Raw genomic sequence first — 27,171 nt, 5'->3', positions numbered from 1 at the left:
ACTATGCCAGAACCTTCAAGGAGGCTGCTATGGTCGCCCATTCAACAGGAAACCTAAATAAGAATCAAGGTCTAATCCTACCCGAAATTTGGAAAACTTTAATTAGATCACTAAACATCAAAGAAATGAACTTTCGTGCCAATTACATTGTCTCACACAATACTAATTTTGTATGAATTAGAACTATCAGTTAAAACCTAGTCTGTTACCTTCATATCACTTACCAATTGTATCCCTGAAGATGCCGAGCAAAAATCGATGAAACTAGTAGGATGATAAATTAAAACTCACTTGACTAACATTCATAAAAAAGTGTTATAGTTTAGTTTACCTGTTTATTATTTGAAGAAAGAAATATATCTGTCTCTTTTCCTTAACAAGGTCAAAACACTGTTCAAGAGTTTTAACCTTTTTCTTGTATGCTGTTTCTTTCAAATTATCTTTAAGACCATTCCTAAATTGATTAAACAGCACTCATTCTAAAGAGGATTTCTCTTCAGATGAAACATTAAATTTATGAGCAATGATCCAAAGTCTATGGTAATATTCTGAAACAGACTCCTTATTACCTTGGATGTGCTGATGAATTTTCCAAATGTTAGGCCCTGATTCTCTTACACTTGAAAATTCTGATATTAGCAAACTTTTAAAGGTTGCATAATTGTCAGTGTCTCTCAGTAAAGGGTGTTTAAGAATGTTTTGGCTTTGCCCAATAACTTACTACGAAGTATAATTAATAAATGAAAATCTGACCATTTTCCTAAATCTCTAATTTTTTCAGCATATTTAAAAAAAATGTTTCTACGCTTTCACTACTATCTCCTCAGAAAGAAGGCATTACTAAAGTTGGATTAATTAACCTAAAAAATTCCTCATCTTTGACTAAAGAAACTTCACAACTAGAATTACTACCTCCTGTAGCCATTTTACTTGAGTCAAGATTTATTTGGATTCTAAAATAAAGTTAAGTTATAACCAATCCTGTCATCGACTGCACCATTGTTAATAAATTAGATTTTTATATAGAGGATATTATCATAATATTAATCCTGTCTATAGAGATTATCTCTGTTCAACAATTATTTTTAATTTATTTCCGAGTGTACCTATTTATTTATTTATTGCACAAGGCTTCACTCTGATTGGTGCAATGACCTTAACTCTTTCTTTCAGGATCCAAATAATCACTGACTCAAGACCAAAATACAAAATAAACACATTTAATATAACAAAAACAATATATATATACACTTCAAACAAATATTATAACTAACTACAAATTTAATTGAATCCAAGGCCTTTTAAAAATAAACTTACACTTAAGATTAAGTACTTTGTTTTCACAATGGCAAAATGTTCATAGTCAGTTTCTCTCTCTGTCAAGGCCCTTTTCCGAAGATATATTACTTTATTCTTTATTCTTCATTTTCACGGGATCCTTTTCATCACTCATGTAGTACATTAATTCTTCCTGACTCAATTCTGTCTCTTTTTAGTAGAAATAATAGTTAGATCCGGCATCCTTAATACAGATGAAACTTCTTAATCAGAGTTTTCTCAAACATTCCTTTAGAACTTAAATAGCAAATTTCTTCTTTTATTCACTAATATTTATTGACAGTCTCAATTTTTCCACTTTAAAAGACTCACAGTTCTACGATTCCCTTTTCAGAATCTACTATAAATCTTCTAATTAGCGTTTTCTCCAATATTCCTTTTAAAACATTTATAGCAATATTTTCTTTTAATTATCAATACTTATTCTACTTTGAAACTTCATAATTCCACGATTCCTTTTTCGGAATATACTATTCATTTTCCTCCGACCGTCACACACAAAAAAAACTCGGTTTTCTCCGAATCTAAATGTCTGCAGGCCTGTGTTCTAAATTCCTTCCGAATACTATATTGTTAACTCTCCTGTTGCTTCGATACAGAACTTGTCAGCTGTCAATCACACATGAAACTTCTCAGCAAGCATGCACACTCCTTGAAACTGGTAAACAAGAAACTAAATACAATGGCTGACATAGTGTCTCCATTAGCGACAAGAGAATGTCTTTATAAAACTTAATATTTTAAACTGCAATAAATTTGTTTAAAGTAACACAACTATTCAAATCCGGTAAGTACATCAATTTTTTTTAACTTCTTTACAATTCATTTTGACAAAACAATTTCAATAATGGGCAATCGCAAGTGCCGACAATGCGTGTTATGAAACTAAAACTGATAAACATACTAACATAAACAATATGTAAAAATATTCAGAATTTTAAATTATGATTATTTTTACAGAAATATTTTTTTCATGAACATTACTAAACAAATTTTTAATGCTGATTCAATTTGAGTATCCTTACCAAAATGGGACTCTTTTCCGATCCATGTTCTCATTAATAAGAGCTGAAGTTTCAATCTTTGATCTGTTTTTTAACATCTTACACAAGAGTGTTTTTTTTTTTGTTATTAATCTTCCTCACTATGCTGACTCATTTTGGGCGGCTTATCATGGCAATCCAAAATTCTTTGCTTTTCTTGAAAAGATAAATCTTTACATTTTTTACTTGCTTCTGTCATAATGCTAAGGGCTGTTTTAAATGAGCACTTAAAGTCAAATTCAGTTACTGAAAGTAAGTTGCCTTCACGAAAATAAACTTGAAAAATCACAATTAGACTGTATTTATACCTCTGCATTTTCCTGGAAGAATTAAGGTTTACAGAAGATTAAGATTACCCACCTGCATTTGCCTTGAAAATATAAGATTTACAGAAGAATAAGATTAAAGGAAGATTAACAACAGAAAAAAAAAAAAGTCCGATTTTGACAAATATTCTTTGTCAAATTTTCTCCTGATTAACCCTTAACAGAGTATTTTTACATTTTAAATGGTGTGCTTTAGGACTGACTGATTTTGATAACAATAGCCGATTGATAATATTATCATTGATCGCAATAATTTCTACTGTGTGTGTGTTTTCACTGTAGATTTTCAATTTTTTCATTTAAGTATTCTACTATATATTTTGTAGCGTGTATTCAATAAACTAATACCTCTGTAATTAGCAGGTTTTTCTTTTTTATCCCTGTTTTTAAATATAAGTATTATTAATACATGTATTCCATTCTGTTGATATTTATCTATTTGTAATTATTATATTTAAAAATTTTAATAATCTCTAATGAAAATTTTTTTCAGTTAAATTTATACAGTTCAGAGTTTATCCCATCTTCTCTTGCTGTTTTACCATTTTTTATTTTACATAGGTTGTTCTTTAATTCTTTCATTATTATTATTATATCACGTGAAGCATTTTGTAAGTTTTTTAATGTTAGTATTATCTGTCCAGAGATTTGTAAAGTAATTTAAGAATTCTCTTAAATTTATTTTGCAGCTTATTTTATATCTGCATTCATATGTTTTAGTATTTTATAGGCATTGGGTCTTATTTTGTACATATTTTCTATACTCTTTTTCAGGTTATCTTAGAAGTAAAGAAATATATTGTACTACAGGCCATACCACTTCCATAGGTAGCAGGATATTAGTTCGCTGTTACTATGGCAACAGTGAAGCGCGTTGCATTTGTAACTAAGCGCATGAGTAGAAAATCCCTTAAAAGTCGTCATTGCCCGAATCACACCATTCTACATATAACATTACGTTATGATTGCTAATATGAAATTGCTTGGCCAAGATGACTATACGACTGTGTGCCTTTTGGATTCTCTGGAATTAACTGATAGGCTATAAATAAACTGGCTTAAAATAAGCACTAATTGTTTATGTTATGAAGTGAACTTCGCTCATCACAACGCACATTTCCAAACATGACATATTTTATTACAATAATATATACATAAACACTTATCACTTTGTTAATTTAATGAGGAAGCTCATTCAGGTTGTGAGTAGTATCATCAGAATGTGCATCTTCACTACTTAAAGATTGAGCTGTCATCTACCATGAAACACAGGTTTTCCACTTCCTCATCTATCATTCCATCAAAGACCCAGAATTTTTCTTCTTCAGTAACGTGTTATGCAACTTTTCCATGTGCACTCAGTAATTTTTTGAAATCTTTCAACATTTGAAATTTTGAACATTGTATTTTTAACTGCAAAATGCCCCTTAATTTGTGCCCAGATGAGTTCTATTGGGTTCGGTTCACAATAGTATGGTGGAAGACAAATAACTGTGTGTTCTTTCTGTTCAGCAATACTGTCAATTCGATATTTTTGAAACTGACTCTTGACATTTGCTACCAAGTTCAATAGTTCAATTTTCACCATATCAGAAGTAAAACTGATTCCTTTTTCCTTAGCCACTTCTGAATGTCCTTTCTGCATGCAGCCTGAGGTGGCACATTTTCTAGTCAGAGAGAATGGTAAGACACATTGTCCATTACAATAATGCCATTAGGCTCAATGTTTGGCAAAAACATGTTCGTGAACCAGTGTTCATAGTGCTTTTCCATCCATTTCCTTATGATAATCGCCTTCTGATTTCTCTGCTCGTAACATTTCATGGGCCCCTGGCACAAATCTGTCTTTGCTGCCATCATGCGTTATGATTATATGAGACCCCGTTCTACTCGGTGCTTTCATGCCTGTTGTTAAGCCAACAAAAATGCTTGACAAGCACTTTTTACTGTCGTGTCCTGGGGAACTTTAGTGCCAGTGTGACTGCCATTCACTTAGGTTTCGTCTGTATAATAAATTTTCCGTCTCTGACGACGATATTTCCTGATAGAAGGCAAATACTGGCAATGCCATAAAATTATATCTTCCTTTCAAGTAATGACAATGATTGTTTTCTTGTGGCATAAACAAAACCAAGGTCCTTTAACAACCGGCAGGTTGTTGTTAATGAAATGTGTGGGTGATCTTCATTGCTATTTACAGCAGTCATTACCTTATATATCTTAGGAATTTCATTCTTTTGGAAGAAATCATGCATTTCTGATGAATTTCTGACAGCATAAAGTCGTATTTCACCGAGCGTGTGCATAGTCCTACAGCGCTAGGCCTCGTCTTCCCTGGCATACGCATTTGTCCCATCATAGTCATTTCCTTCTTTATGCAGTATACTGCTGTCTTGTTTACACCTGTCACTTCTGCTGTTTGCTTAATGATATTGCCCACTGTTTCATCAGAATTTTTAAACCAGCATAAACATTTAGTATAATGCGCTTTTCAGACGTTTGCCTTAAGGAATACAAGAGCCGGTACCACCAGTCATCTCTGCCGTGTTTAGGATAAAGTCAGCGGTCGTCGGAGACCACGTGATAGATAATTGCATTTTCCAAAAATTAGTTCCCTGTAACAGTTTAATGGTATGAAACATAATTCAAGCATCAGCAAGTAAGGAAGTAGTAAAATAATTATATACAAAGTGCCCCATGATGTGGTAAAGTAAAAATTTAAAGAACTATTTTATGCAGCGTAAGCCTGTGGTACGAATGGTAAGAAAAGCCAGAAATGTAACTTATTCTGCTACTTCCATGATAACCTTATAAAAGAGTATAGGTATGATATAACTTTTTCCCAGCTTTCTCTGTCTCTTTCTGGTTTCTCTTTTGGATATAGCTCATCTTTATATATATGTTACTGGCAAAGTGTGGAATTAGGCATTGTATAGAATGCTGAAAGTGGGATGTCAAAGTATGAAACGCTTAGATTTTTATACATTTCCTAGGCATTCTATAGAATGCCAAAAGGCAAATCAACAAAGTATAAAATACTCCCAGCAGTGATTTTTAATGTCGCAAGGCAAGTCACATGACTTTCGACGCTCGCCTCAAACAGAGAGCCAGAGCACTTCCTAACCTAACCTGAAACGTTCATGCCGCGTGTGGACATGAGAGTAAACGATGGAAGTGAGAAAATAGAAGGTGATGATGTTAATATTTTGTAATCTCTTTGCTTCAATATTGAGAATGCTGTCGACGGTAAAATTCGATCTAAATTGAATCTGGAAATAAAGGCCAAAAAAATGAAATGGATTCCAATAAAAAATTTCCTCCTGAAAAAATGGCGGTTGTTATGAGTATGACAGACGATGGTTTTTACAGACTTGGAACTGCTGAAGGAATTTTAAATCAACTCTATGCCAGATCACAATTCACTTTATGTCCCAAGGACTTACTGAGAGTTGGAGACGTTCCTGACTACGAAATATCTCTCCGGTCAGCCGCTTCCGCTCAGTCCACAGGTAGCAGCCAAGGGTTCGTGAGGTGTACTTGCAAGACCAAGTGCCGAAATTTGAAGTGCTTTTGTATGAAAAAGGCAGTTAAGTGCAATTCAAAATGTCATTCCAGTCTACATTGTAGCAACAAGTAGTTCAGCATTGGTCTTTTTCTTTTTTTGTAGAAAAATCCGGTATCTTACATTTTCACATGCATCTTTTCAATAAAAGCCTTTTTCATACTTTGCCAAAATAGTATTTGTCATTCTATATAATGCCTAGGTATTCTGTAAAATATTAAAATAAAACAGACATTTCATACTTTGCCTAAAAACGTCACGCATTCTATAGAATGCACAATGCCTGCTTTTCACACTTTGCTGGTAACATATATATTCAATTGTATCTTCTTGTTTTTTACTACTTAACCATCTTTTAAAGCCAAAGTTTTTATTTCATTGTCTCATATATATATATGATATTTTATTTTTATGGTATTTTTTGTGTCCCTAGACTTCCATATGCTGATGTAATAATTTCTTTCATCATTCTTTCTGTGTTTTCATTTTCTTGTATTTTTTTCTAAATAGTTATTAATCCTCTGTTGGTATAAATTTCTTGCACTTAAATTGCTTAATTGGTAATTAGATTTTGTTTTGCTAGTTTTGTATTTTTTGTAACCAGTTTGGTGGAAATCTTAATTATGCCTGTACTAAATAATGATTTGCATCTATTTGTAGCAATCTGAGTTTAACATCTAGGACAATGTTTGCTGCTTTTTCGTTTGCTCTGAAATAGTCTATTGATTTTTGTCAATGCATGGTGTCTTGCACACCATGTATATTTTTGTTAATAGAATGTATTCATTATTTTTGATTTATTATATAATCAATGAGTTTACTGTTGGTTCTCCAAATTTTTCTATGTTATGATTTTTTTTTTTTTTCATTTTTCTTCTAGCATTAAGATCTCCAGTTACAATTATATTATCTGTTTTATTTACTCTTTCATATATTCTTTGTAACTGTTTATAAAAGTCATTGTTTCTTCTTTTCCTTCTTCAAGGGACGATGACTCCGACAACTGTTAAATATGCTTTATTAATATTTAAATAATGCTTTAATTATTTAATAATTTATTCCATCATCGTTAACTTGTGAAAACTTATTAAAAAAAAAAAATCTTGTTTTCTGTTTCTCAAAAAAGTATTTAATGAACATTATTTGAGACATATTGAAAAAATTTCTCCCTATTTCAGGTATGTTAGTTCCTGATGTGGTAACAGTTCTAGAAAATATGATTTCATTTGCTGTAGATGAGATCCAGTTAGTACTGAAATATCTCCTTGCAGTCTGTGGATAGCAACTGTTATCAAAAAAAAAAAAAAAAAATTAGAAAAAATCTTGTATTTCACTTTACATGCATATTAGAAGTTACAATTCCAATATCATTTGTAAGATCTATCCTAATTATGTACTCCTTCAATGGAACGGTATTTACTAAATTTTTAAACATGCAGATTATTAGTTTTTTTCACATGCATTTTGTTCTTATGTGTATTTTATACTTAATTTTTTATTTCTTTATTTAATGATATACTTGAATCTTACTCATGAAATTCATTGCTGTTTTACTGAATACAGAAATAAATTTTCTCAGTTGTTTTTAAAATTACTTACAAAAATTGCTTCATGCTTTCCAAGATCTAAAACTTTGCATGGTTTTTAACTATATTTTTTCCCCCCTTATTTTATGAACATCTCATCCATCAAAGGATAAGTCATCATTGACATGTGAATGAACCATTCCAGAACTAAGATTAACAGTGCTATATAATAACTGCATAATATTCCCACTTATGCAAATATCATCTGTTGTGCCTTGAATGAACTACAGCATTTCATGTTGTTTATTATTTTAATGGTATAATAGAACACAGAAACTCTAGAACGAAATAACTGCCTTCCATTTCTGGATGTATTTCTTACACGATCCTCTGATAGATTTAAAATCTCGAAGTAAATAATTAATTTATTAACTTGATGCTGATATTTCGCTGGTGTTATAACCAGCATCTTCAGAGCACAAAAACACTGTCACAATACGCGAGACTAAAACAACATGGTGTACTTAAACAAAATTGTAGTAGCAACACAAAGACTAGAGTCCTGATTTTGGCACCCTCTATCTGGAAAAAAAAAAAAAAAAGTATCATATATTACTAGAGTCCTAGAAAAGTGCTAGTTTTTTCTTAATATGACTGTCTCCCAGATCTTCGGCAAGTTAATACAGCCATATTTGTTGAGATTTGGAGTGTGTTTTAGGGCTTCTGTCGCCTCTAAGAACAATCTCTCTGATTTATACGGGTTTCTGTGTAGTACTTTTGTGTTTTTCCAGTTGATCCTGTGTGCAGGGGTATCCAGTGCATGGTCTGCTAGGCCCGACTTCCCATAATGATAATTCCGGACGTATCTTTTATGTTCGCTGATGTGGATGTTCACAGTTCTTCCTGTTTGACCGTAGTAGGCTTGATTGCATGAGCAGGGTACTTCGTAGACTCCTGGATGTGATAAAGGCGGAATGCTATCCTTGGGTGAGCGGATGAGGGTGGCTAATTTGCTACATGGTCTGAATGTAGTGCGTAGTTTATGTTTATTGAGAATTCTTGAGATCTTTTCGGATGTACCTTTAATGTAAGGGATGGTGACTGTTTTGTTGTAGTTCTCTGTGGTGGATGGTGGGAGGGGTTTCTTAGGAGTGTTTAGTATTTTGTTTATTTTATGTGGATTGTAGCCGTTGACCAAGAAGGTGTGGCGTAAGTGAGTCAGTTCAGCAGTCAGAGCCTTGTCATTGGAACAGATTGCTCTCGCTCTATGGGTTAGTGTTTTTAAAATGCCATATTGTTGAGAAGGATGATGGTGTGATTGTTTGTGTAAGTATCTGCCTGTATGTGTGGGTTTTCTAAAAACTGAAAATAATAAGGAACCATCTGGGAGACGTGTGATGAGTGTATCCAGGAAGGGCAGACAGTTGTTGGTTTCCAGTTCCATAGTAAAGTGGATTTTTGGATGTTGGCTATTTGAATGTGCTAAGAATGTTTTCAGTGTCTCAGGGCCATATGGCCAAATAGCAAGCACATCATCAACATAGCATAGCATAGCCAAAGTGTTGGTTTGAGAGTGGCTGTATTGATTGCTTGTTTTTCCAGGTGTTCTATGTAAAAGTTGGCTGGGGGGGGGGGGAGCCCATGGCTGTCCCATCAATTTGTTTGTATATTTTCCCTTTCCATGTGAAATATCCTGCATGTATTGTGAATTTGAATAGTTCAAATATATCAGGGGGGAAGTGTGACTTCAGTAGATTGAGGGTTTCTATTAGTGGTACATTTGTGAATAGTGAAGTGATGTCAAAGCTTACTATTAAGTCTGAGCTTTTTAGGGTAAGGTGTTGTAAGATGCTTTTTAGGTGTGCTGAATTTTTGACAAAAGAGGGAGAATTGTTTGTGAAAGTGGCAAGTAGCTTAGCTAAATGTCTAGCCAGTTTGTATGTGGGACTATTTATACTGTCCACAATTGGGCGTAGGGGTGTGCCTTGTGAATTTTTGGTGCTCCATAGATCCTCGGTGTTTTAACATGGAAGGGTTTGAGTTTGTTAACTGTGTCTTTGGGCCAGGAAGTGACTTTTTTCAATAATTTTCGTGCCTTATTCTTTTGTGTGTTGGTGGAATTGCGATCTATAATTTTGTATGTTGACTGATCTTGTAATAGTGTGTGCATTTTGTTTTCATATTCAGTTGTGTCCATCACCACGGTTGCATTTCCTTTGTCTGCTTTTGTTATGGTAATCTGGCTGTTGTTGTGTAGCTCTTTTATAGCAATGAATTCCTTATGTGGGATATTATTTTTGGGAGGCTTGGACTTGATTAGGATGTTGGCCACATCTAAACGTATGTTGTTAGCTATTGTTGGAGGCAGGTCGTATATTCCTTGTTCGATGGACGCCATTATTTCGGCTTTTGGAACTTGCTTGGGGCTTATGGCAAAGTTGTGCCCTCGACTTAAAGCAGTCGTGGCTTCTTTGCTTAAGGTGGGCGACAATAGATTCACGACGACGAGGTCTTGTTGTAATTGCGGTCGTTGTATGGTGTTCCGTTGTTGGAGATTTTCGAACTTATTTTGGTGCCGATTTTTGACTCTGTCGAATTCTTTTTTTGCCGTTGCGTCAGTGATATTCTCTAAGATCTGCCAAAGTTCCGTATTTAGAATATTATGCAGTGATTCTCGTAATGCGCTGATGGTTGCATTTGCTTTTGTTAATTCCAGGCAAGTGGTGCCAATCTGTTCACGTAACAGCACTACACTCGCTCGTTTATAGATGCGTTGGGCTTTGGCCGAGTGGAACTTGTTTTTGATTTTAAAACAGTTCGGTATTAATTTGGTGTCTCGGCACCTCTTTGAGAAGGCTAACCTGTTTAGTTGCCGCGCCAATTTCAACTTCCACTTACCATATTGTCGTGTCTTGCGTACGATATCGTCTCCTTGAAGAATCCTTAAACATGTGGACAGACTTATGTGTTCGTCGAACATGTTGTTTATTATTTTAACGGTATAATAGAACACAGAAACTAAGTAAATAATTAACTTGATGCTGATATTTCGCTGGTGTTATAACCAGCATCTTCAGAGCACAAAAACACTGTTTGTCACAATACGCGAGACTAAAACAACATGGTGTACTTAAACAAAATTGTAGCAGCAACACTTTCATGAAACACTACAGCATTTCATGAAAATTGTTCACGAGTAAATAGATTAACACTATTCACTTTTGAGCGATAAATATTCTGATAAACACCTAGGCAAAAATGATATTAAAGCAACTGATATAACCACCAAGAAAGAACATACTAGTAGCAGAGTTAAGATAACTTATGTTCTTTCCTTTGGTTATATCAGTTGCTTTAATATGATTTTTGTTCTAGGTGTTTATCAGAACTTTCTAGACCCCCCCCCCCCCGTATTAAACTGATTTTATTGATTGGAATCACTTAAGAGAAGCTTCATTTCAAAGGAACATCATAGGATTTATGTAATAAATACTAGAGGAAGAAATAAATTCAAATTTAGTGGAATTTTATTTGGCATTTATTGATTATTATTTGGTTATTGTGTGCAGATTTGGTCTCCTGGATTCCAAGGGGATAAAGAAGCTGTGGAAAGGTGCAAATAAGAGTTACAAAGATTATATCCAGATTATGGGATTTAGATTATGAAGACAGATTGCGAGCATGTGGATTACAGATTCTGGTTAATAGGAGAAAGAGGGATGATATGATAGAGGTCTATCATTTGAATGGGTGTTATAGGATATTGTCTGATGAATTTCATTACATGGAAGGTGGGGAGAGAACACAGGGGGCTTCCAGGGAAGTTTTAAGTTTGTTCACAGTCAAGAAAGGGGTAACAGCTAGGTTTTTCTCTCACAGAGCAGTGAGTGAGTGAAATAGTTTGCCTTTAGTGGTAGTAAGTGCATCTAGTGTGAATGAATTTAAGGAAAGGTATGACAGCTGGTTTAGATGATTTATAGCCTCTCTCGATGAGTCCTTGACTCTCTGGAGGTCTGGACTATAATCTTGTGGATTATACTCATCTGCACAATGCTTGTCATACCTCTTCTTAAACATCTTCATTGATTTGCTTGCATTTCTGTTCACTCATCAGTTGCTATTATAGCCATATGAATGTTTCTAGTTTGATATTTTTTAGCAGAATACCACACATGCTTACTCCTAACAACAAATGTTAAAATGAGTTTAAAATTTGAAGCACAAATCAGAAACCCAAAACTTGTACTTTGCTACTTAAATAATATCAAGAAAATACAGTGAATTTATTTTTCAAGTAATTCACTGTGTAGATTTATATCGACTTGAATAACGAATCAGGTTTGACTTGTCGACTTAAATGCCAACTTCTCATCCTCTCTTTCCAGCTACCCTAATCTTTGGAACATTCCTTCTTTCTCTCTCTCTCTCAAATTACTTGTCTACATGTGACACCATGTGTAATCAGTTTCTGTGACCTCTCGTGTGGGAGTGATATAAAATAGTTATGAAATTCAATTAAGTCTCCTGCAGATAAATTCATCAGATTGCAATCTGATGAGTAATCACAGCCAATACATGCTTAGTCTTCTCTGAATATCCATTTTTTTTTATATCCATTAGAAACATTGAATAAAATTGGATCATAATCCTTTATTGACCTGACCTAGACATAATAATAGTATCATAACTTCTTTTCTCCTACAAGTGAGCTTTTAATTAAGCCAGCAGTCTCCTTATCTTTACTAGTTGTCTTACCAATATGATTCCTGAATTTAAATCATTTAAATTCTCTCTCTCTACCCAGCCTCAGTTTTTTTCAGATGCCACTTTCCATATCCATCAATCATACCACTCCTTGTGTCCATCAAATTCACACCACACATCCACAGACTGCACACCATTTCTCCTGCACAACCTGTGCATTCTCATTTTCAATCATGGCTTTTCCCAATTCATCTCTATCATGCCACGACAGGACACTTGGTCTTTACTCTTTCAGCTCTTCTTTTCACGTTCTAGCAACTTTTCCTATCTTATCACAATTTTCACCTGCTAAGATCATTATTTGCCAAAACAGTTTGAAACCATGACTTCGGTTTTTCATCAAGCCCTCTTCTTACCATGGAATCATCATTCAAAACTCTCTCCTTTCCATCCCTCTTGTGTACTCTGCTGTTTCTTCCATCACATTTTTCCTTTCACTTTTCTGCCGTACTGTACCATCTCTCAGACGTATCACACCTTACGTGAAGTCTTTTTCAAGACTTCACATAAGGCATGGATGTCTATGATATACTGAAAACTAAGCATGAAACAAAGATCTGCCCAAAATGAAAACATTACTCGGATTAATGTTCTAGCCATGTGCAGACCATTTATGAACTCTTGTCATGTAAGACTTTTTCTTCTCATTAACTGTAAAATGTTCTTATCTAGTGAATGTGCCAGACACTTCCATAATACATTGTCTTTGACTATCACTGGGGTGAGGGGTGAACCTACTGTATAATGATTTCATTTATATATAGATATTAAAAAAAAAAGCCTATAATATGGAGGTATAAAAGTTTTACAGTGGCTGCACTGCACAATTCAGAAGAGCTGGTCAGAGGGTTGAATTTCAGATGATTGCAGTAAAGCTCTCATAGTACCCATCTATAAAAAGAGAAATAAAACCGAATGTGAGAATTACAGAGGTATTTCCTTACTGAGTGTTCTGATAAGATTTACACAAGTATACTTGAGAAACAGCTAAGAAAAATTGTGGAAGTGAAACTTGAATAACAAGCTGGATTCAGGCCAAATAGTGGTTGTTAAGATCAGATTTTTACTTTAATTCATACAGTTGAGAAATCCTAGGAATATACCAAGGATTTGTATTTAAGTTTCATAGACTTTCCTTACTGAGTGTTCTGATAAGATTTACACAAGAAGTATACTTGAGAAACAGCTAAGAAAAATTGTGGAAGTGAAACTTGAATAACAAGCTGGATTCAGGCCAAATAGTGGTTGTTAAGATCAGATTTTTACTTTAATTCATACAGTTGAGAAATCCTAGGAATATACCAAGGATTTGTATTTAAGTTTCATAGATCTGGAAAAGGCATAAGGTGCAAGAGGAAAACTTCAAAATGCTACAGTTATTTGGTGTAAATGGGATAGTATATTGGATGATAAATACAAGGGTTTGTCTGAAAAGTTCTCGGCCTCGACAATAGATGGCAACACTATCAGCAAGATTTTTTTTTTCTAAGTTGATACATGTCATAAGCATCCATGTGAAATTGCAAGTCATTCTATCGAGCAGTTTGTTTTATACAGCTGTCTGAAGCAAAAGTGTTGTCTGTATCCCCTGAAATGTATAAAATTGTGTATCATGCAGTTATAAAATGCTTTGTAAAAGAAGGTTCAGCACCAAAAGAAAATCATTCGAAGTTCATAAAAATTTATGGGCACCCTTCGTGTTTGACAATTAAGAAATGCGCTGCCGAGTTTAAACGTGGCTGTACCAGCCCTTGAAGATGATCCACATGAAGGATGTCAAAAAAAGTTTGTACTTGAAAATTAAATCATCAATTTCTTCTGAAATTTCCGTTATTATTCATTTTTCTCTCTTTATCCTTTGAAAGATTGACGACTGGTTATACAAACTCCAGTAATATCATCATCATGCATATCAAGCATTTAAGCCTAGCATGGCCTGTTCCGGCCTTAGAAGTCATCGTTTAAGAGGATGTCCTGATTTTCTTTTTCCTAATGTCTTGTACTTTAAGGCTTGTTTTGGTAATCTTTCTGTTTTCATTCTTTGAACGTGTTCCATCCATTTATGTTTATATTTTTTAATTTTTTCTATTACTGGTTCTTCGTTTAATTCTTTCATAATTTCTTCATTTCTTTTGTGATCAAATAGGGTATACTTTGCAGTTTTTCTCATAAACTTCATTTCTGCTGTTGTTAATCTTTGTCTTTTTGTTTTATTGTCCAGATTTCGCTTCCATACATTAAGACTGGTAGGGCTAATGTATTGTACACTTTTAGCCTGGTTTGTTTTTGAACTAGGTTTGGTTTAAATGTAGAGTTAATTACACCTGTTATTTTTAAATATTCTGCAATTTTTACGTTTATATATCTTTTTCATTTTCATATGTGATCGTACATCCTAGGTAGTTAAATGAATTCACTTGTTCTAAGATCTTGTTATCTATTACTATTTTAGTTCTTGCTGGATCTTGTCCTTTAAAGGCCATAGTTTTTTTTATTTTTATGTTGATATTATCATACCATAATCTTTGGATATCTCATTTAGATCTAAAATAGCTTTCTGTATTGTTGAAAATTTATTTATCACTAGGTTAGACTATAATAGATTTAGTTTAATCCTTTATCCCAGTGAGAGCAAACAAAGTTTGCGCCTGAAAATATCTTCAGGACTAAATATAGTGTTGTACTATCTTATCCAGTAAGTAGTGCAACACCAAGGCAACTCGTGGCAAAGGTGGAGCAAGCTACCAGGCACTTCTAACCCAGTATCTCCCATAATGCAAAACACATTTCCTATGTGGATATGTATACTGTTATGCATTAAAGGGATTGGCCATCTACCCAGACTAGTTTCGACCTTTATTGAGGTCTCTTCAGTGGGAGCCAGGCCCAGAGCTGGAGATACCAGGCAGAAGCAGTAGCAAGTCATCTGTGCCTATGGGAGTTGCCAAAAGGTTTATCACCTTTTTTAAAAATTACTCTGGATTTAGAGAAAGATGTTGAAAATTTATTTATCACTAGGTTAGACTATAATAGATTTAGTTTAATCCTTTATCCCAGTGAGAGCAAACAAAGTTTGCGCCTGAAAATATCTTCAGGACTAAATATAGTGTTGTACTATCTTATCCAGTAAGTAGTGCAACACCAAGGCAACTCGTGGCAAAGGTGGAGCAAGCTACCAGGCACTTCTAACCCAGTATCTCCCATAATGCAAAACACATTTCCTATGTGGATATGTATACTGTTATGCATTAAAGGGATTGGCCATCTACCCAGACTAGTTTCGACCTTTATTGAGGTCTCTTCAGTGGGAGCCAGGCCCAGAGCTGGAGATACCAGGCAGAAGCAGTAGCAAGTCATCTGTGCCTATGGGAGTTGCCAAAAGGTTTATCACCTTTTTTAAAAATTACTCTGGATTTAGAGAAAGATGTTGAAAATTTATTTATCACTAGGTTAGACTATAATAGATTTAGTTTAATCCTTTATCCCAGTGAGAGCAAACAAAGTTTGCGCCTGAAAATATCTTCAGGACTAAATATAGTGTTGTACTATCTTATCCAGTAAGTAGTGCAACACCAAGGCAACTCGTGGCAAAGGTGGAGCAAGCTACCAGGCACTTCTAACCCAGTATCTCCCATAATGCAAAACACATTTCCTATGTGGATATGTATACTGTTATGCATTAAAGGGATTGGCCATCTACCCAGACTAGTTTCGACCTTTATTGAGGTCTCTTCAGTGGGAGCCAGGCCCAGAGCTGGAGATACCAGGCAGAAGCAGTAGCAAGTCATCTGTGCCTATGGGAGTTGCCAAAAGGTTTATCACCTTTTTTAAAAATTACTCTGGATTTAGAGAAAGATGTTGAAAATTTATTTATCACTAGGTTAGACTATAATAGATTTAGTTTAATCCTTTATCCCAGTGAGAGCAAACAAAGTTTGCGCCTGAAAATATCTTCAGGACTAAATATAGTGTTGTACTATCTTATCCAGTAAGTAGTGCAACACCAAGGCAACTCGTGGCAAAGGTGGAGCAAACTTTGTTTGCTCTCACTGGGATAAAGGATTAAACTAAATCTATTATAGTCTAACCTAGTGATAAATAAATTTTCAACATCTTTCTCTAAATCCAGAGTAATTTTTAAAAAAGGTGATAAACCTTTTGGCAACTCCCATAGGCACAGATGACTTGCTACTGCTTCTGCCTGGTATCTCCAGCTCTGGGCCTGGCTCCCACTGAAGAGACCTCAATAAAGGTCGAAACTAGTCTGGGTAGATGGCCAATCCCTTTAATGCATAACAGTATACATATCCACATAGGAAATGTGTTTTGCATTATGGGAGATACTGGGTTAGAAGTGCCTGGTAGCTTGCTCCACCTTTGCCACGAGTTGCCTTGGTGTTGCACTACTTACTGGATAAGATAGTACAACACTATATTTAGTCCTGAAGATATTTTCAGGCGCAAACTTTGTTTGCTCTCACTGGGATAAAGGATTAAACTAAATCTATTATAGCTTTCTGTAGTTTATCTTCAGAATTTGTAATTATTATTTGGTCGTCGGCAAATAGGAGAGTGTTTAAGTTTACTGTAGGAGAAAGTTTAATTCCTTGATGTCAATTTTTATTCCATTTTATTATTATTTCATTTAAGTAGATATTAAAAAGTTGCTGAGAGGGTACATCCCTGTCGAATCCCTTGGTTTATCTCTCTTGTATATGATAGCTCATGATTTAATCTTATTTGTATTTGATTATTTTTATATATACACTTGTGATAGCTTTTAGGATATTTGGTATTTGTCTTTCTTTTAATATGTTAAATAATGTTTCTTGTTGACAGTTAAAAGAAACTTCAATAATATAATAAACATTTTTATTCCAGACCCAAAATTGGAGTTAGTATTGTATGCACCAATATCCTATTATTTTTTAAGTCAAACTGTTCATCTGTAAAACTTCCAAAGTACAGGGTCACCATAAAATAACTTTCCCTCTTTGGAGGCATATGTAGCTAAAACCAATAAACGGAATGACCCCAAATTGTATATTGAGACTTGAAGGCATGGGGAGATGAATTCCGCGAAAAAATATTTAGTACCAAAATCTGATCTGAAGGAATGATTGTGATGCACAGAATGAAAAAGGACGGCTTCAGCTAATGCAAGCTTCATCATTAAACGTTTCTGTGCAAATAAATTAACAATCTGAGCATGCAGATGATTGTATAGCTTATGTCTTGTCTCATTGAGTGTGTCTTGTAAGATCGTTCTTTCCACCAAGAGAAATTAAAAATTCTTAATTACAGATCATACATTGAACATTTGAATCCGATTTGACTTTTAGTGGATGGGCTCAGCAAGATCAGCTTTAGATCGAGAGTGGCGGTATCCATATTACTGGTCACTGATTAGTTGGTATGTCTGGATGGTTCAAGAGTTGGTTGTTGATGACCCCATATTTTTGAGAGAAGAGAGTGAGGGCTATTGGACGGTAGTTTGTTAATTGACTTACTGCCCTTCTTTGGGATGGGCTGGATGAGGACCTGTTTCCATGTTGTTGGGTAGATGGCTGTTGAATAAGATTGATTGAAAAAGTGATACTGAATACGTGTTGTGCCTGGAGCACAATTTTTTTTTTAACACTAAATGTTATACCATCAGGATGAGTTGCCTTGTTTGTGTTCAGGTTGTTAAGGATTCTTCAGATTTCTTTTTGTAGAAAGACTGGGAGACATGAAGTTGTTCTTCGTGGAGTGGAGGGAACTATGCGCAGGTCATTGCAGGAATTGGAAGAGAAGAGTAATGTCAATAGGTTGACCTTGTCTTTATTCGAAGTAACTACAGTACCATCCGGTTGTGAGAGAGAGAGGTGGAATCCTGGATGGGTAGAAGTTGCACCCAATGGCCTTGGCAAGGAACCAGAAGGAGAACTGCCATTTGGGCAGGAGACGAGTTTCCAGCATTTGACCATTTCAAATCAAGTTCAATTCTGTTGGACTTGGTGATGATTCATTTATAACTTGTGAGCTGTAGTATAGGCAGAGAGGGCAGGTAGAGTGTTGGTTTTGTGCCAATTGTGGTAAGTAGAGGTGTATTCTTTTACAGTATTGATACACTTTTTTTGAGAATCAATGTGTGAGTGGTTGCTTAGTTTGGACTGGAAGAGGAGATGAAAGCCTTCATTCCTGAGGATTGTTTCTGTTATTCAGTCTGTCAGGTGTTTGAATCGGAACTGAAACAGTAGTCGGATGGGAAGGACAAATAGAAGTCGCAGAGGTCCTCCCAGTTGGCACCTGTGCAGTACCAAAAGATACGAGACTGAATTGGTGGGTGTAGGTTCTGCAGCAAAATACTTGTATGAGGTGGTAGTCCAAGTTTTCAAGATGAGACTGACAACCGCAGTACTTCGGAGGGGAGCTTGTTATTGGGTTGGAGAATTTTTGAGATCCACAATTAAAGTACTTGTTTTTCATTAACAAAAACCCACTTCCACTAATTCGAAAGCAATTAAACCAAATTAAAATGTCGGTGATCAATATTGGATCGACCAAGTGATTATTGTTCCCATTCTCCAAGGAATAGTCTGGTTTAACGCCCATAGTGGACACTGATGTTTGAATATCTTCAAGAGGGCAATGATTTCCATCTACTAGTGCAAGAGCATTCTTCGCTTATCTGATTCTTCTAATAGTTTAAATGAGTTCCATATTTGTCAGTAAAGCAGTTTCCAGATTATGTAAAAAATATAAACCACAGGTCTTTCATCACGCAAACCTTTTGTGAATAGGAGTCACATAAAAGCCATTGGTTAATTACATACTATGTTTGCAAGTATAAAACTTGCACTATTTGCAATAGTTTTTAATTTTTTAACAGTAGTTATATCAACATTTTTTCCTTTGGCACAAAAGTGTGTTTTCCTGCATTTATGATACAGTGTTTTCAATCAATGAGCTACCATAACTCAGTTAGTATAGACGAACCCTTGGAAAGGCCATTTTAGATTACCGTCTGTGAAGAGATGAACCTTTATGAGGTGTTTTCAATCAAATGGTGAGTTAACCAGTCTCATACATTGAAAAATTACATTAAATAAAATAATTACAATAAATACAAAATTACAATACACATTGAACGTATCCAATTGAGGTGGAAGAAATTAGAGCTTCACCATCTTATCTTTCTACTGGTCATATGCATTGCAAGTAGAGATCCATAATAGTGAGCTTAATGAATGGAAATGACGCTTGAAAGGACAGGACCGTTACAATGTTTTTTTTTTTTTAATATTGATTCCAGTTGATGTGCAATCTTATCAGGTTACGTCACCGAAACTAGAGTAAAGCCTATCTGTAGATGACACATAAATTATCGTTTATTGATTTGTTAGAAGTAGATTAATACTTATCACCACTGCACTATGATTAGAAACATGCGCACGCATACAGAAAGACACAATTCATAGGAATAACATGATGTGTTGTTAAACTTGGCAGTATGAACTACTATACAGTGCAGTGGTTACCAAAAATTTTAGTACCCATTTTAAAATTGTATGAACAGATGCATATCCCCTCTGAGGCAAAGGCAATTTTGGAGAAGTTATATTATTTCATTCACACAAAATAATTATACAGGTATTAGTTATTTAGTTGTTTAATATTTGCATTATAATAAATTAATGTATGAAACTCAAAAATATTACTTGCATTTGATCCTGATGCATCCACGTGTTCTTATCGCAATTATTTTTATTGCATTTTGTACTGTGCGTATCCAGGGCCGATTTTATCATTAGGCGAACCTAGGCAATTGCCTAGGGGTGCTAAGACTTCGGGGCGCTAGATTTTTCTACTTAGTTGGGAGAAAAATTACACACCCTTCGAAAAAAAATAGTAAAACCTTGATTAATAATAAAAGACTGAAATAAGTCCAGCCGTCCTGGTGCTCGCTGATGATCCTACATTATTTTCGCCTTTCTCTATTTCTTTCACTCCCCTGCTCTTTGTATACTTAACCTGAAGTGCAGAGATTTTCCTCCTTCTGGCATCTGTCCCAAGATGAGCGGGGAGGTTCCAGGGTATCCCTCAAACTAACAATCAGTGGTCATGACTAACCGACTGTTCTCACTTCTTATCTTCAATTTCCTAGAGACTTAATTCTGTTGATTTTTAGATTAAGCACTGTTTTTGCAAGCTCTCTGAGGTCTGAGAAGTTGGGGATTACATCATTCATTTTCTCACAGAATCATCCTGTTAATTCAGTTCAGTTTATTCTAAATCAGTATATGAATGCCGTGGGAATTTTCATACAATTGCAGTGGCAGGGATTCTGATTGATAGTATTCGTAAAATAAGACCCCTGATTAGTCTTTCTCTTCGCTCCCTTTACTTGTCATCATCGGAGAACGCCGGAGTCAACTCCGGCGTTCTTCTACTGATTTCAGATTAGTTCTTTCAAGCTTTTTCGTAGGTTACAGTTGAGTCCGATGGTTAATAGTATTGGTACCTGTGTATCTAACATTCTTACAGCGGCTGAAAAATGTTTGTGGCCAAAATAGCCAGTGTTCTCCATAGAGCAGTATTTCTGTAAGTAATACCTGTGTAGGTGTATATGTGCTTGTGTATGACAAAATATATAGAGAGAGACAATGTATAGGGGAGCCTAAAATTTCTTTGTCTAGGGGCATCAGATACTCTCGGACGGCCCTGTGCGTATCATACATCCCAATTTTAAGAAATAAAAAGAAATTATTAGCCTAAACTTCATGATTTGTTAATAATCAACAACACAACTTGTGAGATAAACATGATTAAAGATCTATACATGTGCGTATGGATGCTGAGACAATCACTGTGAACCTTTACTAGTTAAGAAATAAATGATTCCGAAATTTTATGTAGCATTCCGAATTCATGGTTCGACCTATTTGAATTTTTACCTTTTTATACAAATAATTAGAACCATCTAGGTGAAACGCAATCGTGCCATCACTCGAACATTGCCCCAACGGTAGTCAGTCGATTAATGCCAAGGAATACATTTAATTTAAGAATTCTTTCAAAGGTTTTACTTAATAATAATAATCAACTAAATGCCTTTTATTTCCTTGCAAGGAAGTAGGTGAGGCCTTCAAATCCTATCAGACATACTAGCTTTTTAAGACTGAGTGAGCAATTCAATCTCCACTGGTAGCTATCAGAGATAGCTGGCCCAAAATTATCACTAATTGTAAGCAGCAACAATAAAGAGACGGGCAAAGAAGTGCTGCCATCTCTTGATACTTAACCCTAACAGGATATGTTGCTGTCCCAATTATTTCTACGGTTGATTCTGTTTATAAAGAAGCAAGTTCAACCTCTCATACCAACAGATTTAATTCAATTTTTCTTTGAATGCAATCTATACAATTGGAGATAATACATACTCACTATCTGATATCACCTCATACCATCTTATAGTAGCATCCTTCAAAAACCCAAGTTTCGGGGAGAAAAACCCGCGTGTCCATACCAGAGGTCAACTAACTCGGGACCAGGTTGAAGAAAGACTTAGAAAAAGTTCCTCCATTCGGCCATTAGCCTTTAACTAAAGACTATCTTCGAGCGCCATAGGGCAGAGGATGCAAGCTCCTCTTCCACTGAGCTAATGAACAATTAAATATAAAGAGACCTGCATTTAATAACTGATATGAGACCTAACATAGAGTCAGGAAAACTAAATTATAAAGGGAGAAATGGTGATGATAATGTGAGTGTAAGGGCGAAAATGTTACATAACTGTGTTAATGGCGGGAATAGGCTTGTCATGGAATTGTTGACGAGGAGAGAACGAGTTTGATGGCTCCGGTTCGGACTCATCAAACGTGCAAAGATGTCTACATGTATAAGGCACTAAAGAAGAATAGAGATCTCTAAGTTGTCCAATTGTGTCATGCAGACTGCACACAAGAGTATACAAAATAACATGCAGTAGACTTTTGTCTGTATACGAAAGCTAGGAGTATTAGAAACAAAGGGATAGAGTTTCTTACCTTGGTCAGTATGTTGGGACCTCAGCTTGTAGGCATTAGTGAAACCTGACTATCAGAATCAGACATACTAACTAGTATTGAGTGTAAAGGATACGGTATTTTTATGAAGGATAGAGGAGGGAGCGTGCTGCTAACAATATCGGATGACTTAAATCCAATTATTGTTGTTGAGACTATGATTGTAGTACTAGTAGCAGTATTTTATGTGGCAGTGGGTTTGAAGTCATCTGGTGTGAGGTGAAATCTAACAAGATAACAAAAATCAATTACATAGTGCAATGTTGTTACAGACCTGGTGGATCGGTTTCTATTGGTGATGCATTTCTTCATCACTAGCAACCGATCCACCAGGTCTGTAATTTGATTAATCATTAAGACAAATCATAATGTGATTTGCCATTATGATTACTCTTTTCGCAGAGCGCGAAAAGAGTAATCATAATGGCAAACTGATTATCGAAATATTGATTGGCTAGAAGTAGAATCTCATGAGAAGAATGAATGAAAATGCATATCAGCTAACGCCTTTTTTTTTCTTTTTTTTTTTTAATTCCCGTATACGGGAGTAGGCGAGGCCATTTAGCCCTATCTAACGTTTGGAGACTGAATGGGCAGTTCAATCTCCACTGGTACCAATCAGAGATAGATGGCCCAAGGCTATCACTAATTAAGCGGTATACAGTGAAGAGAGACGGCTCAAATGTGCCGCCATCTCGTGATCCCTAACACAATATATTTAATGTCTGAAATAATATGGGTTCTACGGTCGATTTTCTTGAGTTTACGGGACGAAAAACCCGCTTGCCCGTGCCAGAGATCGACTAACTCGGGATCCGTTGAAAAAAGGCTTGGAAAAATTTCCTCTAGTCGCCGACTAGACTCGAAACCAAGTCTTCCTTCGAGCGGCCAAGCGCCGTGGTATGCAAACGCTACATCCACTGATGTAGCGTTTGGGATTGAGCTATTGCTGGACAACTTCCTCAAACATCACGGGACAACTCAGGGCAAAGAGTGTCAGATTTGATTATAGTGTCAAAGGACGTTTCAGTTAAAGACAACTATTCTGCCTCCAGTTGGTAACAGTGATCATGTTGTAATCACTTGGGAAGTAACTAAGTTTATGAATGCTCCATTTAGAAAAGGTTACATGCTGAACTACAAAGCAGAAATTATGACCATCTGAAGAGTACCCTGAGTTCAGTGGAATGGGATCGGTTGCTGGATGGGAAGAATATCAACAGTACATGGGAAGCATTTAAACAATACTTAAATGATGCGATATCAGAATGTGTTCTGAGAGTTCGAAGAATAATAGGATAGGAGTCAAATGGATGTGTAATATTATTAACACATTCATTGCCAATCGCGCGATGCGAGTTCTCACCAAACGGCCGATCACGCGTTATCGTGTGGACGTCGCTAACTAAATAAAAAAATTTGGCCACCACACCAAATTCCAATTTTCAGCTTGGCAATGAACGATATCACGCGATGCGAGTTCTCACCAAACGGCCGATCACGCGTTATCGTGTGGACGTCGCTAACTAAATAAAAAAATTTGGCCACCACACGAAATTCCAATTTTCAGCTTCGCAATGAAAGTGTTAAGCAAGAGATTAGTAAGAAAAGGATGATGTGAAAGGAATGCCATGTGCTTAAGGATTGTGTCCATTATGAAAGTTATAAGTGCAGGCTAAAATTGTCACAACTGTTGTGGAAAGCAAAATCTGAGTATCGAAAGAAATTGGCTGTGCGTGCTAAAGACAACCCACAAGATTTCTACCGATGTCCTGCAAGTAAAAGAAAGAATGAATATGAAAGAATAACTTTTCTAAATGCAGATGGCGTGAGAGTTACAGACGAAGAAGTTGTTCAACAAATGAGTGCCCATTTTGTTAAAAGCTATCAACCTGGCATACGCAACATTGAGCTCACTGCTACCTCTTTACTGTAAGAAGAAACTCAGTTGTATATCAGGAAGTGGTATTACAGTTGTTGCACAAACTGAATTCAGCAATAGAGACTGATGGGATATCAGCACGTGAGCTAAAAGAGTGTTCAGCTGAACTGGCCATTCCTTTGACCAGGCTGTTTAGCAATCCTCAGAGTCTCAGAACAGGCAAGATTCCGCAGGAATTGCAAGAATGTATGATAATTCCATTGCAATAGGGTGGTGCAATGACCGATTAATTGGTTGACAGTTGGATACAACTGTCCACCAATTAATATCTCAATAGTGGTAGTGAAGATTTTGGAAAAATTGGTCAGGAACTTGTTCACTGTCAACCCACTTGCATTCAGAAGTGGGTTGACAGTGAACCTGTACTTTGCAATGAGCAACATGGGAAGGTCATGTTTTAGCAACTTGCTCACATTACATTCTATAACAATGTACAATTGAACTAGGCAAGGGGAAAGGATACACTATGAATCTTCTAGATTTTGTTAGAATTTCGCCCACTAGCCTATAGCCATAATAATAAGGTAAACTATTATAAGAATATCCAAGATCTAGTTAGTAAGATATGGGAGGAATATGGGACAACTCCGAGGTTTACTAGAGTCACCATCTCTTGACATGACGTATGGAGCGGAGATAACTATAAGGACTTAAAACAGCTTGGGCTTAAACAGAAGGATATAAATGTTCTTTCCTTAAGGGCACACTGGTGGCATGGCATTGCCACCAGAGAATGACTATAATGATAACTAGAACAGGCATAGGGTAGAACACTTGTAAAGGCCTATATCAAGTTCGGACGAGATGTCCATACGTGATGTAAGGGTAGTACTGCCCATAAGCTGTACAAAGTTTAATAAAAATTAATAATAAAATAAATAACCAGTGGTGTACCACAAGATCAGTGCTTGGTCCACGGTCTTCAATCTATACATTAATGATATTGGGAAGGATTTGACAAACAACATACAACTATTTGCTGATAATGCAAAGATAGGTAGAGTAATCAGGAATGCTGCAGATATGCAGCACTTGCCAGATGATTTGAGTAGGCTGGAATTGTGGGAATGGGGAATTGGATGTCAGCTCAATGTCAGTAAATATAAAGTCATTCATTTCAGTGTGATTAGATATCCGATATCATATCATATTATATTGGTATGATTATGCTAGAAGGAACTGATGAGGCTAGGGATCTTGGTGTGTTATTAGATAGGAAGTTGAAGTTCAGAAGCCATTTGGCAAAGATTGCAAATCTACATCCTTATTTATACATGTGAACGTTCATTTTAGCATTGCAATTATCTTTTGAGGGTGTCGTTTTACCTCTTTACTAAGCCTTGATAAGACCTCACACCTCACTTGGACTACTATGCGCAGGTCTGGACTCCTGGTTTTCGTTATGATTCTGATATATATTGAAGAGAGTGCAAAGGAGAATGTTAAAAATGATATCAGGATTGTGGAATATTGATTATGAAGATAGATTGAGAATTTGTATACTGCAGACAATAGCAAACAGGAGGAAGGGGGGGGGGTATGATTGAGACTAACAAACTTCTGAATGAGTCATACATGATTTACATTGATGGAAATTTTCAATTTATGGATGGTGGGGAAAGGACATGAGGGAATACTTCGAAGCTAAGAAGGGGATGAGGGCTAGGTTTTTCTCTTATTATAGTGTGGTGCGCGATTGGAATCGATTGCCATGGGATGTTTTGAGTGTTTTGAGTCAATAATAAGTATGATAGCTGGTGTATGTAGTATGTGGCCTCCATAGATGAGTCTCTGCCTATCTGGAGGTCTGTCTTAATAATAATAATAATAATAATTTATCTATAATAATATGGCGGCAATGATCTATATCGGTATTTCATGCTTTACGAGTGGCCACGTTCACAAATTCATTTTTTATTCAAGTATTAACAAAAAATCGAAAAGATAAAAATTCATTGAAATAGATGTAAACATTCATACACAGTATTTCAAACCGCAGTAGTCTATATAATACAAGACTACTCTGTATGCAATAATGAAGATGTGAGCGTCCCACTGACTCACATAAATCAATTACTTTGCTGACTATAAAAAGAGTGCTTGTGTTGCCCTTCATTTTCGCTCTCTAGTGATATTTCTTATTTATCTGTGTTCTTAGTATACTCTGCAGTAAGCCAAAACAATTAATACTATTGAAAATGATGTTAATGAAAAGAAACAACGAATACAACTTCCGATTGGAAGCAGAGTATCTGGCTTGGTTATGCACGTATCTTCTGATACTATCACCAGATCATGCACTCTTAAACCACTGGTCCCCTCTATTGCATATTTAGGTAATTGTCCCTTAGTGACTGTATAAATTTCACTTCCATCTTGCCATATCCCCTTTCTTCCCACCAATCTATGTTCCCGCAACAGACGTTTTCCGTAATAATTATTCCTCCTGCACTCACTTGTGCAAACCTGTCGACACCTAAAATCTTCTAACCTTAAAAATCCTCTTTAATTTCTATTTTTGCTGACTGTAGTTCATCAGCAATACCCAACCTGAAAATTCGATACCCTTGTCATTATTCCTTTTACTATATCATTTTCTGTCAACCAAACTGATGCCTATG

The 27,171-nt window shown here is 35.6% G+C and overlaps 1 protein-coding gene across 1 annotated transcript in view; it reads left to right on the top strand.

The window, feature by feature from the left end:
- Positions 1-7,873, top strand: part of LOC150104546 (tetraspanin-5-like) — a 231,114-nt gene extending 223,241 nt beyond the window's left edge. The window contains exon 9 of the mRNA XM_090395760.1: positions 7,448-7,873. The gene's annotated coding sequence lies outside the window, so the exon portion shown is untranslated. The remainder of the gene's footprint in view (positions 1-7,447) is intronic.
- Positions 7,874-27,171: the final 19,298 nt, after the last annotated feature.

Source organism: Typopeltis vanoorti, chromosome 7 (genome assembly GCF_054136105.1).
Source record: "Typopeltis vanoorti isolate ZY-2024b chromosome 7, IOZ_Tvanoo_1.0, whole genome shotgun sequence".
Lineage (NCBI taxonomy): Eukaryota > Metazoa > Arthropoda > Arachnida > Uropygi > Thelyphonidae > Typopeltis > Typopeltis vanoorti.
The sequence above is the reverse complement of the archived record's forward strand: the minus strand, read 5'-3'. Positions and strand labels throughout refer to the sequence as shown.